Here is a 14,482-nt window from a genome sequence, read left to right on the forward strand (position 1 = left end):
AACAAGCAGAAATAGTGATCGCTTCACAATTTCTGCTTGTCAGCAGAAACTAAGGTTGACTCCTGCCGGCGCAGCTTAGCTGCGCTGCAGGAGTCCCGGCGCCATCTTACCTGTCACGGCAGCTGCGTGACTTCACTGCTGCACCCCTGACACCCCCCCGTTCGTGCCGCACTACCCACCGTTTGGGACGCACCGTCCCCACAACGCTTGCTACCTCCCTGAAAATGGAGCATTGCCGCCCCCCTCCCGACCCGCGACCGCCTCTACCTGATTGACCGTCAGAGGTGAATGCATTTTCTGCGCCCCTGCAGAAAGTGCGGACGCATGTGCAGTACGGCCTGCTGCACATGCACCCACTGCACCACCGCAAAAAGTCAGGTTGGATCGCGATTTGTGATCCAACCTGAATTAGCACGTTTATAATTTATTGCAACACAATAAATCTGAAACATCTTCTCAAATGCAGTGAAAAACTTTATTTGAGTAAGACAATGCCATTGGGTGCAGATTTACTAAACCCTGGAGAGTGATAAAATTGAGAGAGATAAACTGCAAATCAGCTCCTGTCATTTTTCAAACACAGCCTGTAACATCGCAGTTAGGAGCTGATTGGCTGGTACTTTATCTGTCTTCACTTTATCACTCTCCAAGACTTAATACATCTTCATATACTGATAAACATATAGGAGCTGATTCTGGTTCCGACATACTGCCGATGTAGGACGCAGTTAATCAGCTTTTCTTTTCTTCTGTGCATGCATATAAGTCGCAAAGAGCGGTGACTGGAAGGAGGCTAAGCAGACCCTCTTCGTCATCAAAGCCTTCCAGTCCTTGTCCTAACCCACTGCTACCTGTTCCTTGTCGATGTCTCTTCCCTCTGTGTCACCCATATCTGTCCGCCACTCCCCTTTACATTGTAAGCTCTCACAAGCAGGGCCCTCTTCCCTCATGTGCTTTTCCTGCCTCATTCATACTATAATCTCTTACCCACTGCTAACAGTGGCACCAAACCTTAGGGTTCAGCCAGTTCTGCTTATTTGTGCATTATGACTGCTGAGGTCGAAATGTTTAGAAACCTTGTAGTCTATGTTCTGTACTGTTCTGTAATGTAAGGGGTTTATTTACTAATTGGTAATTTTAGGTTTTTAGATGATTTTACGCCAGTCTTTCAAAACTTCCAAAACCACAGCTTTACTAAAGTAAAAACTGATGGAAAACCAACCAAAAACCTGATTTTAGAACAACTTACAACATTGGACCAACAATGGATACTTTAACATAGACGATTATAGAAACCACAGATTTTAATGGTCAGTTTCCAATCATTAATATCTGTGCAGGCTTCACTAGGTTAAAAAGTAAAGAAAGTGTTAAAATAAATGTTAAAAATGCCTGGGACCCCACCCAAAAACAGTATCCAGCTTAGGAAAATACTGGCTTAAGGTCACCCCGAACTACCAAAAAACCAGCACTGGGCTGAACCTGCCAGGAGCTAATGCTATAGCAGGGAGACACAGAGCATGGGGTCCCCTGCCATAATGTAACTCAGAGCCAAACTGGTCAGCCCAGGGCTAGTTATCCTCAGAAAGCAGGACCCCATAATAAAATGGGGTCCCCCCTTCTGAGGATCAACCAGACAGGCTATTCCACACACCCCTGGTGGCAGAGGGCACAAGTCAATTGTGTAAAAATAAAATTAATTTACAGGCAGACTACAGGTACCAGCAAGCCTATCCTGGCATGTTGACACTTGGGGAGCATGCCTGGATATTAAGGACCCCCTGGCTCATGTAGTCTGCCTGTAAAGAACAATATTAAAACAAAGACAAGGCTTGCATTCTGAATGGGGAAATCCTTTATTTAAAAAAAAAAAGTCAATCACCAAATCTTTGGTTTGAATCCTTTTCAGTCTATGAAGGCATCCAAGCGTCTTCAAATAAGATCCTGATCCCCACAAACAAGTTCTGTACACTTGGTACAGTACTACTGCGTAATGACAGGTTATTGACGGTTATTCTCATAGGATTAAATATGGAAAGTGCTGATTGGCTAAGAGCATGGGAAACAGAACTCTCAGCCAGTCAGCGCTTCCCCCATTCATTACTATGAGAGTGACAATAACTTGTCATTACACACTAGCAATGTTGATGACGGCTATAAAACCAATCATATGGGTAGCAGCTACAGAGATGTGTCAAGTCATATGCAGGCCAATACATGTATATATTGCCTGAATCAGATCCCGGCGCCATTAAAGCCACAGATGCAAAGATCCAATGGTCAATACTTTGTGCATGCGCCGGACCGGTACTATTCATGTGCAGTACAGGACCTGTATTGCCAAGAGATTGACAGTCTGTCCACAATATGCCTAGGCTTTGTGTGTGTCTAGGCTTTGTGTGTGTCAGGCTCTGACCTAAGGCAATGGGGGACATTTACTAAGCAGTGATAAGAGCGGAGAAGTGAGCCAGTGGAGAAATTGCTCCATCAACCAATCAGTAGCTCTGTGTAATTTTATAGTATGCAAATTATAGATGTTACTTCAGTGCTGATTGGTTGCCATGGACAACTTCTCCACTGGCTCACTTCTCCGCTCTTATCACTGCTTAGTAAATGTCCCCCAATGTTCTGTGACACCCACCTTTGATGCCATAGCTTGTTTAGCAGCCAATGCCCTACCCATATCTCTTCTGTAAACACATAAATCAACAAAATATCTACTAAGCATGTGATACCCGAGGACTAAAGACTTAATTACTTAAATTAAATATGGGTATCACTTCTGTGAGTGGTACCACCTGTTGCCAGAGTTAGGGAAGTACTGTGACAAAATGCTGGGAGGGAGCATGGAGGATGTTGGGACCCAGGAGAGGAGAGCCAGATGGACAGCGTGTCCCCACGCCTCTGGCGGGACAGATACGGGCATCAGTGGGGAGACAATAAAGGCTGGAGGAGTCTCAAGCAACCGACGGTTGGTGCTGTGGCATTGAGGAAAAAAGGAGCAGTCCGAGTGAGGCGCAGTGCTCTGTTAGAAAACGGAGGACCCCCAGCTTACTGTGAGGCAGCTTACCGTGAGACCGGAGAGCAGTGTGTGGAGGTCCTAGCTAGGCAGAGCGGCGTATCATCGAGTGCCAGCGGCTGTTGTGAGAGCCCAGCAGCGGCGGTGGGAGGAGGCGGTCAACTTCGGGTTTGACGAAGAGCGGAGGAGAGGTTTGGCGTGAGTGACGAGAATGTGGCCGTCCGCCACCAAGATCAACCTCTCAGCTGGCAGCAAGGTGGGCTGTAAGGTGGAGTCACTTCTGCCTGAGACACCAGCTGCTACCCCGACACAAGGAAGGGAGAGCCGCCTGGACAGTGGAGCAGCCGCCTGGACAGGTATTGCAGCCCCAAGCCTGGTCCCCATTTCAGTGACTGCCATACTAGCAATCCCTATTGCAGTTATAGGAGCCAGACAGTGTGCATCTCACAGTGAGGAGAACAGGAGAGAGAGGTAGATTGTGCACCATCTGACCCTTACTTGGCTAGATAACTACCCCTCTCTGTCCCTGGTATTCGATTTAAGTGGTGATAAAAGACAGAAATCCTCAGTAAACCACCTTACCATTGCATACCTCCCCTCAGCGTAGGCAGTTGTCAGGACTGGATTAGCGTCATCAAACAGAGGACAGTCAGCGGAGGGTTAACCAAAACAATTTTGCCAAGAGTTTCAGGCAAGTGCAGGACTCACATCACAGTGTAGCCGGTCCACAGCCCACCCCTGCTATTATACCACATTGAAATTGACACACAATAGGATAAGACTATATTCCTAGTCAGGATACAGAGCAACTGTTAGTTAACATTACTCACAGAAGAGGGGAAAAAGTAACAGGAATCTAGGTGGCATTGCCCTTCAGCCAGCGTACTGTTTACCTAGGTCGGTGGAAATCATACAGTACGAGTTACTAACTCTAGACAAGAAAAACAAAAGGGATTTTTCCCACACACTCTGCTGGCTGTTAGTAAGAAGAACTATATACTATGTAATAATAGAAAATTTAGAGCTCTTCATTTCATATGTTTTGCAAAAGATATGATAAGCCTCCAGGCCACTTCACGGCTGCTCTATTACTGGAGGTCCCTAACTAAGCATAAGTCCAGGGCTTGGACCCCACAAAGTCGGCTCAGGGCCGACCACTCTAGGGCAGCACACCATTAAGATACTAAAGTGTTAATATGTGTTAAGAAAGAAGCAGAAGCTATGGGTTAGAAAGTGCTACAAAAATAAGGGTGTTAACAAAATACTCAAAAGAGTAATATTAGTGGAAAAATAGGAGTGTTACATAAGTGCTAAATAAATAATATGGCGTGCTACCCCAAGGTAGCCAAGCCACACCAGACCTGGGGGGTACCACTCCCCAAACTCACACACAGCATAATAATAATAATAATAATAATAATAATAATAATAATAATAACATCCACCATGGGTCATACAATTGCTTAATGTACGGCCACATGACAATGGCACATACAAAATATATCCAGATTGAGAGCTAGCTTACCTGGAGGCACCTCTGTATCCTCCAAATGGCACCACAGGACCCAGCATGCCCTCCTAATGCTGGCTCCATCTATGCCTCACTGAACTGCAATAAATAGTGGCAAACTGCTCTAATCAAGCTGGTAACAATCCTCAGATGCTGCGGTAGAGGGTTACTCTAGACAAGAAAAACAAAAGGGATTTTTCCCACGCACTCTGCTGGCTGTTAGTAAGAAGAACTATATACTATGTAATAATAGAAAATTTAGAGCTCTTCGTTACATATATTTTGCAAAAGATATGATAAGCCTCCAGGCCACTTCACGGCTGCTCTATTACTGGAGGTCCCTAACTAAGCATACGTCCAGGGCTTGGACCCCACAAAGTCGGCTCAGGCCCGACCACCCTAGGGCAGCACACCATTAAGATACTAAAGTGTTAATATGTGTTAAGAAAGAAGCAGAAGCTATGGGTTAGAAAGTGCTACAAAAATAAGGGTGTTAATAAAATACTCAAAAGAGTAATATTAGTGGAAAAATAGGAGTGTTACATAAGTGCTAAATAAATAATATGGCGTGCTACCCCAAGGTAGCCCAGCCACTCCAGATATGGGGGGTACCACTCCCCAAACTCACACACAGCATAATAATCATAATAACAACAACAACATCCACTATGGGTCATACAATTGCTTAATGTACGGCCACATGATAATGGCACATACAAAACATATCCAGATTGAGAGCTAGCTTACCTGGAGGCACCCCTGTATCCTCCAAATGGCACCACAGGACCCAGCATGCCCTCCTAATGCTGGCTCCATCTATGCCTCACTGAACTGCAATAAATAGTGGCAAACTGCTCTAATCAAGCTGGTAACATTCCTCAGGTGCTCTCGGGAGGGGGTTACTCTAGACAAGAAAAACAAAAGAGATTTTTCCCACGCACTCTGCTGGCTGTTAGTAAGAAGAACTATATACTATGTAATAATAGAAAATTTAGAGCTCTTCGTTACATATGTTTTGCAAAAGATATGATAAGCCTCCAGGCCACTTCACGGCTGCTCTATTACTGGAGGTCCCTAACTAAGCATAAGTCCAGGGCTTGGACCCCACAAAGTCGGCTCAGGCCCGACCACCCTAGGGCAGCACACCATTGAAATACTAAAGTGTTAATATGTGTTAAGAAAGAAGCAGAAGCTATGGGTTAGAAAGTGCTACAAAAATAAGGGTGTTAATAAAATACTCAAAAGAGTAATATTAGTGGAAAAATAGGAGTGTTACATAAGTGCTAAATATATAATATGGCGTGCTACCCCAAGGTAGCCCAGCCACACCAGACCTGGGGGGTACCACTCCCCAAACTCACACACAGCATAATAATAATAATAATAACAACAACATCCACTATGGGTCATACAATTGCTTAATGTACGGCCACATGATAATGGCACATACAAAACATATCCAGATTGAGAGCTAGCTTACCTGGAGGCACCCCTGTATCCTCCAAATGGCACCACAGGACCCAGCATGCCCTCCTAATGATGGCTCCATCTATGCCTCACTGAACTGCAATAAATAGTGGCAAACTGCTCTAATCAAGCTGGTAACAATCCTCAGGTGCTCTCGGGAGGGGGTTACTCTAGACAAGAAAAACAAAAGGGATTTTTCCCACGCACTCTGCTGGCTGTTAGTAAGAAGAACTATATACTATGTAATAATAGAAAATTTAGAGCTCTTCGTTACATATGTTTTGCAAAAGATATGATAAGCCTCCAGGCCACTTCACGGCTGCTCTATTACTGGAGGTCCCTAACTAAGCATAAGTCCAGGGCTTGGACCCCACAAAGTCGGCTCAGGCCCGACCACCCTAGGGCAGCACTCCATTAAGATACTAAAGTGTTAATATGTGTCAAGAAAGAAGCAGAAGCTATGGGTTAGAAAGTGCTACAAAAATAAGGGTGTTAATAAAATACTCAAAAGAGTAATATTAGTGGAAAAATAGGAGTGTTACATAAGTGCTAAATAAATAATATGGCATGCTACCCCAAGGTAGCTCAGCCACACCAGATATGGGGGGTACCACTCCCCAAACTCACACACAGCATAATAATCATAATAACAACAACATCCACTATGGGTCATACAATTGCTTAATATACGGCCACATGATAATGGCACATACAAAACATATCCAGATTGAGAGCTAGCTTACCTGGAGGCACCCCTGTATCCTCCAAATGGCACCACAGGACCCAGCATGCCCTCCTAATGCTGGCTCCATCTATGCCTCACTGAACTGCAATAAATAGTGGCAAACTGCTCTAATCAAGCTGGTAACATTCCTCAGGTGCTCTCGGGAGGGGGTTACTCTAGACAAGAAAAACAAAAGGGATTTTTCCCACGCACTCTGCTGGCTGTTAGTAAGAAGAACTATATACTATGTAATAATTGAAAATTTAGAGCTCTTCGTTACATATGTTTTGCAAAAGATATGATAAGCCTCCAGGCCACTTCACGGCTGCTCTATTACTGGAGGTCCCTAACTAAGCATAAGTTCAGGGCTTGGACCCCACAAAGTCGGCTCAGGCCCGACCACCCTAGGGCAGCACACCATTGAAATACTAAAGTGTTAATATGTGTTAAGAAAGAAGCAGAAGCTATGGGTTAGAAAGTGCTACAAAAATAAGGGTGTTAATAAAATACTCAAAAGAGTAATATTAGTGGAAAAATAGGAGTGTTACATAAGTGCTAAATATATAATATGGCGTGCTACCCCAAGGTAGCCCAGCCACACCAGACCTGGGGGGTACCACTCCCCAAACTCACACACAGCATAATAATAATAATAATAACAACAACATCCACTATGGGTCATACAATTGCTTAATGTACGGCCACATGATAATGGCACATACAAAACATATCCAGATTGAGAGCTAGCTTACCTGGAGGCACCCCTGTATCCTCCAAATGGCACCACAGGACCCAGCATGCCCTCCTAATGCTGGCTCCATCTATGCCTCACTGAACTGCAATAAATAGTGGCAAACTGCTCTAATCAAGCTGGTAACAATCCTCAGGTGCTCTCGGGAGGGGGTTACTCTAGACAAGAAAAACAAAAGGGATTTTTCCCACGCACTCTGCTGGCTGTTAGTAAGAAGAACTATATACTATGTAATAATAGAAAATTTAGAGCTCTTCGTTACATATGTTTTGCAAAAGATATGATAAGCCTCCAGGCCACTTCACGGCTGCTCTATTACTGGAGGTCCCTAACTAAGCATAAGTCCAGGGCTTGGACCCCACAAAGTCGGCTCAGGCCCGACCACCCTAGGGCAGCACACCATTAAGATACTAAAGTGTTAATATGTGTTAAGAAAGAAGCAGAAGCTATGGGTTAGAAAGTGCTACAAAAATAAGGGTGTTAATAAAATACTCAAAAGAGTAATATTAGTGGAAAAATAGGAGTGTTACATAAGTGCTAAATAAATAATATGGCATGCTACCCCAAGGTATCCCAGCCACACCAGATATGGGGGGTACCACTCCCCAAACTCACACACAGCATAATAATCATAATAACAACAACATCCACTATGGGTCATACAATTGCTTAATGTACGGCCACATGATAATGGCACATACAAATCATATCCAGATTGAGAGCTAGCTTACCTGGAGGCACCCCTGTATCCTCCAAATGGCACCACAGGACCCAGCATGCCCTCCTAATGCTGGCTCCATCTATGCCTCACTGAACTGCAATAAATAGTGGCAAACTCCTCTAATCAAGCTGGTAACATTCCTCTGGTGCTCTCGGGAGGGGGTTACTCTAGACAAGAAAAACAAAAGGGATTTTTCCCACGCACTCTGCTGGCTGTTAGTAAGAAGAACTATATACTATGTAATAATAGAAAATGTAGAGCTCTTCGTTACATATGTTTTGCAAAAGATATGATAAGCCTCCAGGCCACTTCACGGCTGCTCTATTACTGGAGGTCCCAAACTAAGCATAAGTCCAGGGCTTGGACCCCACAAAGTCGGCTCAGGCCCGACCACCCTAGGGCAGCACACCATTGAAATACTAAAGTGTTAATATGTGTTAAGAAAGAAGCAGAAGCTATGGGTTAGAAAGTGCTACAAAAATAAGGGTGTTAATAAAATACTCAAAAGAGTAATATTAGTGGAAAAATAGGAGTGTTACATAAGTGCTAAATAAATAATATGGCGTGCTACCCCAAGGTAGCCCAGCCACACCAGACCTGGGGGGTACCACTCCCCAAACTCACACACAGCATAATAATAATAATAATAATAATAATAATAACATCCACTATGGGTCATACAATTGCTTAATGTACAGCCACATGATAATGGCACATACAAAACATATCCAGATTGAGAGCTAGCTTACCTGGAGGCACCCCTGTATCCTCCAAATGGCACCACAGGACCCAGCATGCCCTCCTAATGCTGGCTCCATCTATGCCTCACTGAACTGCAATAAATAGTGGCAAACTGCTCTAATCAAGCTGGTAACATTCCTCAGGTGCTCTCGGGAGGGGGTTACTCTAGACAAGAAAAACAAAAGGGATTTTTCCCACGCACTCTGCTGGCTGTTAGTAAGAAGAACTATATACTATGTAATAATAGAAAATTTAGAGCTCTTCGTTACATATCTTTTGCAAAAGATATGATAAGCCTCCAGGCCACTTCACGGCTGCTCTATTACTGGAGGTCCCTAACTAAGCATAAGTTCAGGGCTTGGACCCCACAAAGTCGGCTCAGGCCCGACCACCCTAGGGCAGCACACCATTGAAATACTAAAGTGTTAATATGTGTTAAGAAAGAAGCAGAAGCTATGGGTTAGAAAGTGCTACAAAAATAAGGGTGTTAATAAAATACTCAAAAGAGTAATATTAGTGGAAAAATAGGAGTGTTACATAAGTGCTAAATATATAATATGGCGTGCTACCCCAAGGTAGCTCAGCCACACCAGACCTGGGGGGTACCACTCTCCAAACTCACACACAGCATAATAATAATAATAATAATAATAATAACAACAACATCCACTATGGGTCATACAATTGCTTAATGTACGGCCACATGATAATGGCACATACAAAACATATCCAGATTGAGAGCTAGCTTACCTGGAGGCACCCCTGTATCCTCCAAATGGCACCACAGGACCCAGCATGCCCTCCTAATGCTGGCTCCATCTTTGCCTCACTGAACTGCAATAAATAGTGGCAAACTGCTCTAATCAAGCTGGTAACAATCCTCAGGTGCTCTCGGGAGGGGGTTACTCTAGACAAGAAAAACAAAAGGGATTTTTCCCACGCACTCTGCTGGCTGTTAGTAAGAAGAACTATATACTATGTAATAATAGAAAATTTAGAGCTCTTCGTTACATATGTTTTGCAAAAGATATGATAAGCCTCCAGGCCACTTCACGGCTGCTCTATTACTGGAGGTCCCTAACTAAGCATAAGTCCAGGGCTTGGACCCCACAAAGTCGGCTCAGGCCCGACCACCCTAGGGCAGCACACCATTAAGATACTAAAGTGTTAATATGTGTTAAGAAAGAAGCAGAAGCTATGGGTTAGAAAGTGCTACAAAAATAAGGGTGTTAATAAAATACTCAAAAGAGTAATATTAGTGGAAAAATAGGAGTGTTACATAAGTGCTAAATAAATAATATGGCATGCTACCCCAAGGTAACCCAGCCACACCAGATATGGGGGGTACCACTCCCCAAACTCACACACAGCATAATAATCATAATAACAACAACATCCACTATGGGTCATACAATTGCTTAATGTACGGCCACATGATAATGGCACATACAAAACATATCCAGATTGAGAGCTAGCTTACCTGTAGGCACCCCTGTATCCTCCAAATGGCACCACAGGACCCAGCATGCCCTCCTAATGCTGGCTCCATCTATGCCTCACTGAACTGCAATAAATAGTGGCAAACTCCTCTAATCAAGCTGGTAACATTCCTCAGGTGCTCTCGGGAGGGGGTTACTCTAGACAAGAAAAACAAAAGGGATTTTTCCCACGCACTCTGCTGGCTGTTAGTAAGAAGAACTATATACTATGTAATAATAGAAAATGTAGAGCTCTTCGTTACATATGTTTTGCAAAAGATATGATAAGCCTCCAGGCCACTTCACGGCTGCTCTATTACTGGAGGTCCCTAACTAAGCATAAGTCCAGGGCTTGGACCCCACAAAGTCGGCTCAGGCCCGACCACCCTAGGGCAGCACACCATTGAAATACTAAAGTGTTAATATGTGTTAAGAAAGAAGCAGAAGCTATGGGTTAGAAAGTGCTACAAAAATAAGGGTGTTAATAAAATACTCAAAAGAGTAATATTAGTGGAAAAATAGGAGTGTTACATAAGTGCTAAATAAATAATATGGCGTGCTACCCCAAGGTAGCCCAGCCACACCAGACCTGGGGGCTACCACTCCCCAAACTCACACACAGCATAATAATAATAATAATAATAATAACATCCACTATGGGTCATACAATTGCTTAATGTACAGCCACATGATAATGGCACATACAAAACATATCCAGATTGAGAGCTAGCTTACCTGGAGGCACCCCTGTATCCTCCAAATGGCACCACAGGACCCAGCATGCCCTCCTAATGCTGGCTCCATCTATGCCTCACTGAACTGCAATAAATAGTGGCAAACTGCTCTAATCAAGCTGGTAACATTCCTCAGGTGCTGCAGGAGGGGGTTACTCTAGACAAGAAAAACAAAAGGGATTTTTCCCACGCACTCTGCTGGCTGTTAGTAAGAAGAACTATATACTATGTAATAATAGAAAATTTAGAGCTCTTCGTTACATATCTTTTACAAAAGATATGATAAGCCTCCAGGCCACTTCACGGCTGCTCTATTACTGGAGGTCCCGAACTAAGCATAAGTCCAGGGCTTGGGCCCCACAAAGTCGGCTCAGGCCCGACCACCCTAGGACAGCACACCATTAAGATACTAAAGTGTTAATATGTGTTAAGAAAGAAGCAGAAGCTATGGGTAATAGAAAGTGCTACAAAAAAAGGGTGTTAATAAAATACTCAAAAGAGTAATATTAGTGGAAAAATAGGAGTGTTACATAAGTGCTAAATAAATAATATGGCGTGCTACCCCAAGGTAGCCCAGCCACACTAGACCTGGGGGGTACCACTCCCCAAACTCACACACAGCATAATAATAATAATAATAATAATAATAATAATAACATCCACTATGGGTCATACAATTGCTTAATGTATGGCCACATGATAATGGCACATACAAAACATATCCAGATTGAAAGCTAGCTTACCTGGAGGCACTCCTGTATCCTCCAAATGGCACCACAGGACCCAGCGTGCCCTCCTAATGCTGGCTCCATCTATGCCTCACTGAACTGCAATAAATAGTGGCAAACTGCTCTAATCAAGCTGGTAACAATCCTCAGGTGCTGCGGGAGGGGGTTACTCTAGACAAGAAAAACAAAAGGGATTTTTCCCACGCACTCTGCTGGCTGTTAGTAAGAAGAACTATATACTATGTAATAATAGAAAGTTTAGAGCTCCTCGTTACATATGTTTTGCAAAAGATATGATAAGCCTCCAGGCCACTTCACGGCTGCTCTATTACTGGAGGTCCCTAACTAAGCATAAGTCCAGGGCTTGGGCCCCACAAAGTCGGCTCAGGCCCGACCACCCTAGGACAGCACACCATTAAGATACTAAAGTGTTAATATGTGAGAAGAAAGAAGCAGAAGCTATGGGTAATAGAAAGTGCTACAAAAATAAGGGTGTTAATAAAATACTCAAAAGAGTAATATTAGTGGAAAAATAGGAGTGTTACATAAGTGCTAAATAAATAATATGGCGTGCTACCCCAAGGTAGCCCAGCCACACCAGACCTGGGGGGTACCACTCCCCAAACTCACACACAGCATAATAATAATAATAATAATAATAATAATAACATCCGACTTTGTGGGGTCCAAGCCCTGGACTTATGCTTAGTTAGGGACCTCCAGTAATAGAGCAGCTGTGAAGTGGCCTGGAGGCTTATCATATCTTTTGCAAAACATATGTAATGAAGAGCTCTAAATTTTCTATTATTACATAGTATATAGTTCTTCTTACTAACAGCCAGCAGAGTGCTTGGGAAAAATCCCTTCTGTTTTTCTTGTCTAGAGTAACCCCCTCCCGCAGCACCTGAGTATTGTTGTTACCAGCTTGATTAGAGCAGTTTGCCACTATTTATCGAGTTACTAACTCAAAGATAAATCTAGAAACTACTGCATGTGCACCAACGAAAGATGAGTCAGCTGAACTGTGATTAGTGGGGGTGACTTTCAGGACTGCAAGAGGGTTGCGAGAAATAAGTCAGTGGCAATTTAACCTCAGGTATAAAAATAAGATTTTACTCACCGGTCAATCTTTTTCTTGTAGTCCGTAGTGGATGCTGGGGACTCCGAAAGGACCATGGGGAATAGACGGGCTCCGCAGAAGACTGGGCACTCTAAAGAAAGATTTAGTACTACCTGGTGTGCACTGGTTCCTCCCTCTATGCCCCTCCTCCAGACCTCAGTTAAGGAAACTGTGCCCGGAAGAGCTGACATTACAAGGAAAGGATTTTGGAATCCAGGGTAAAACTCATACCAGCCACACCAATCACACCGTATAACTTGTGATAACCTTACCCAGTTAACAGTATGAACAAACAACATAGCATCAACCAAAGGATGCCAATATAACATAACCCTTTATTAAGCAATAACTATATACACGTATTGCAGAAAGTCCGCACTGGGGACGGGCGCCCAGCTTCCACTACGGACTACGAGAAAAAGATTTACCGGTGAGTAAAATCTTATTTTCTCTAACGTCCTAGTGGATGCTGGGGACTCCGTAAGGACCATGGGGATTACACCAAAGCCTCCAAACGGGCGGGAGAGTGCGGATGACTCTGCAGCACCGAATGGGCAAACACAAGGTCCTCCTCAGCCAGGGTATCAAACTTGTAGAATTTTGCAAAAGTGTTTGTACCCGACCAAGTAGCAGCTCGGCAAAGCTGTAATGCCGAGACCCCTCGGGCAGCCGCCCAAGAAGAGCCCACCTTCCTTGTGGAGTGGGCTTTCACTGATTTTGGATGCGGCAATCCTGCCGCAGAATGAGCCTGCTGAATCGTGTTACAGATCCAGCGCGCAATTGTTTGCTTTGAAGCAGGAGCACCCAACTTGTTGGATGCATACAGGATAAACAGCAAGTCAGTCTTCCTGACTCCAGCCGTTCTGTTAACATAAGTCTTCAAAGCCCGGACCACGTCCAGCAACTTGGAATCTTCCAAGTCACGAGTAGCCACAGGCACCACAATAGGTTGGTTCAAATGAAACGAAGACACAACCTTTGGTAGAAATTGCGGACGAGTCCGCAATTCTGCCCTGTCCATATGAAAAACCAGATAGGGGCTTTTACATGACAAAGCCGCCAATTCTGACACACGCCTAGCCGACGCTAAGGCCAACAGCATGACCACTTTCCATGTGAGATACTTTAGCTCCACGGTCTTAAGTGGCTCAAACCAGTGGGATTTCAGGAACCCCAAGACCACGTTAAGATCCCAAGGTGCCACTGGTGGCACAAAAGGGGGCTGAATATGCAGCACGCCCTTAACAAACGTCTGAACCTCAGGCAGTGAAGCCAGTTCCTTTTGAAAGAAAATGGATAGGGCCGAAATCTGGACCTTTATGGACCCTAATTTTAGGCCCATAGTCACTCCTGACTGTAGAAAGTGCAGGAATTGACCCAGCTGGAATTCCTCTGTAGGGGCCTTCCTGGCCTCACACCAAGCAACATATTTTCGCCATATACAGTGATAATGTTTTGCTGTCACGTCTTTCCTAGCCTTTATCAGCGT

This window comes from Pseudophryne corroboree, chromosome 4 (assembly GCF_028390025.1).
Source record: "Pseudophryne corroboree isolate aPseCor3 chromosome 4, aPseCor3.hap2, whole genome shotgun sequence".
Taxonomy (NCBI): Eukaryota; Metazoa; Chordata; class Amphibia; order Anura; family Myobatrachidae; genus Pseudophryne; species Pseudophryne corroboree.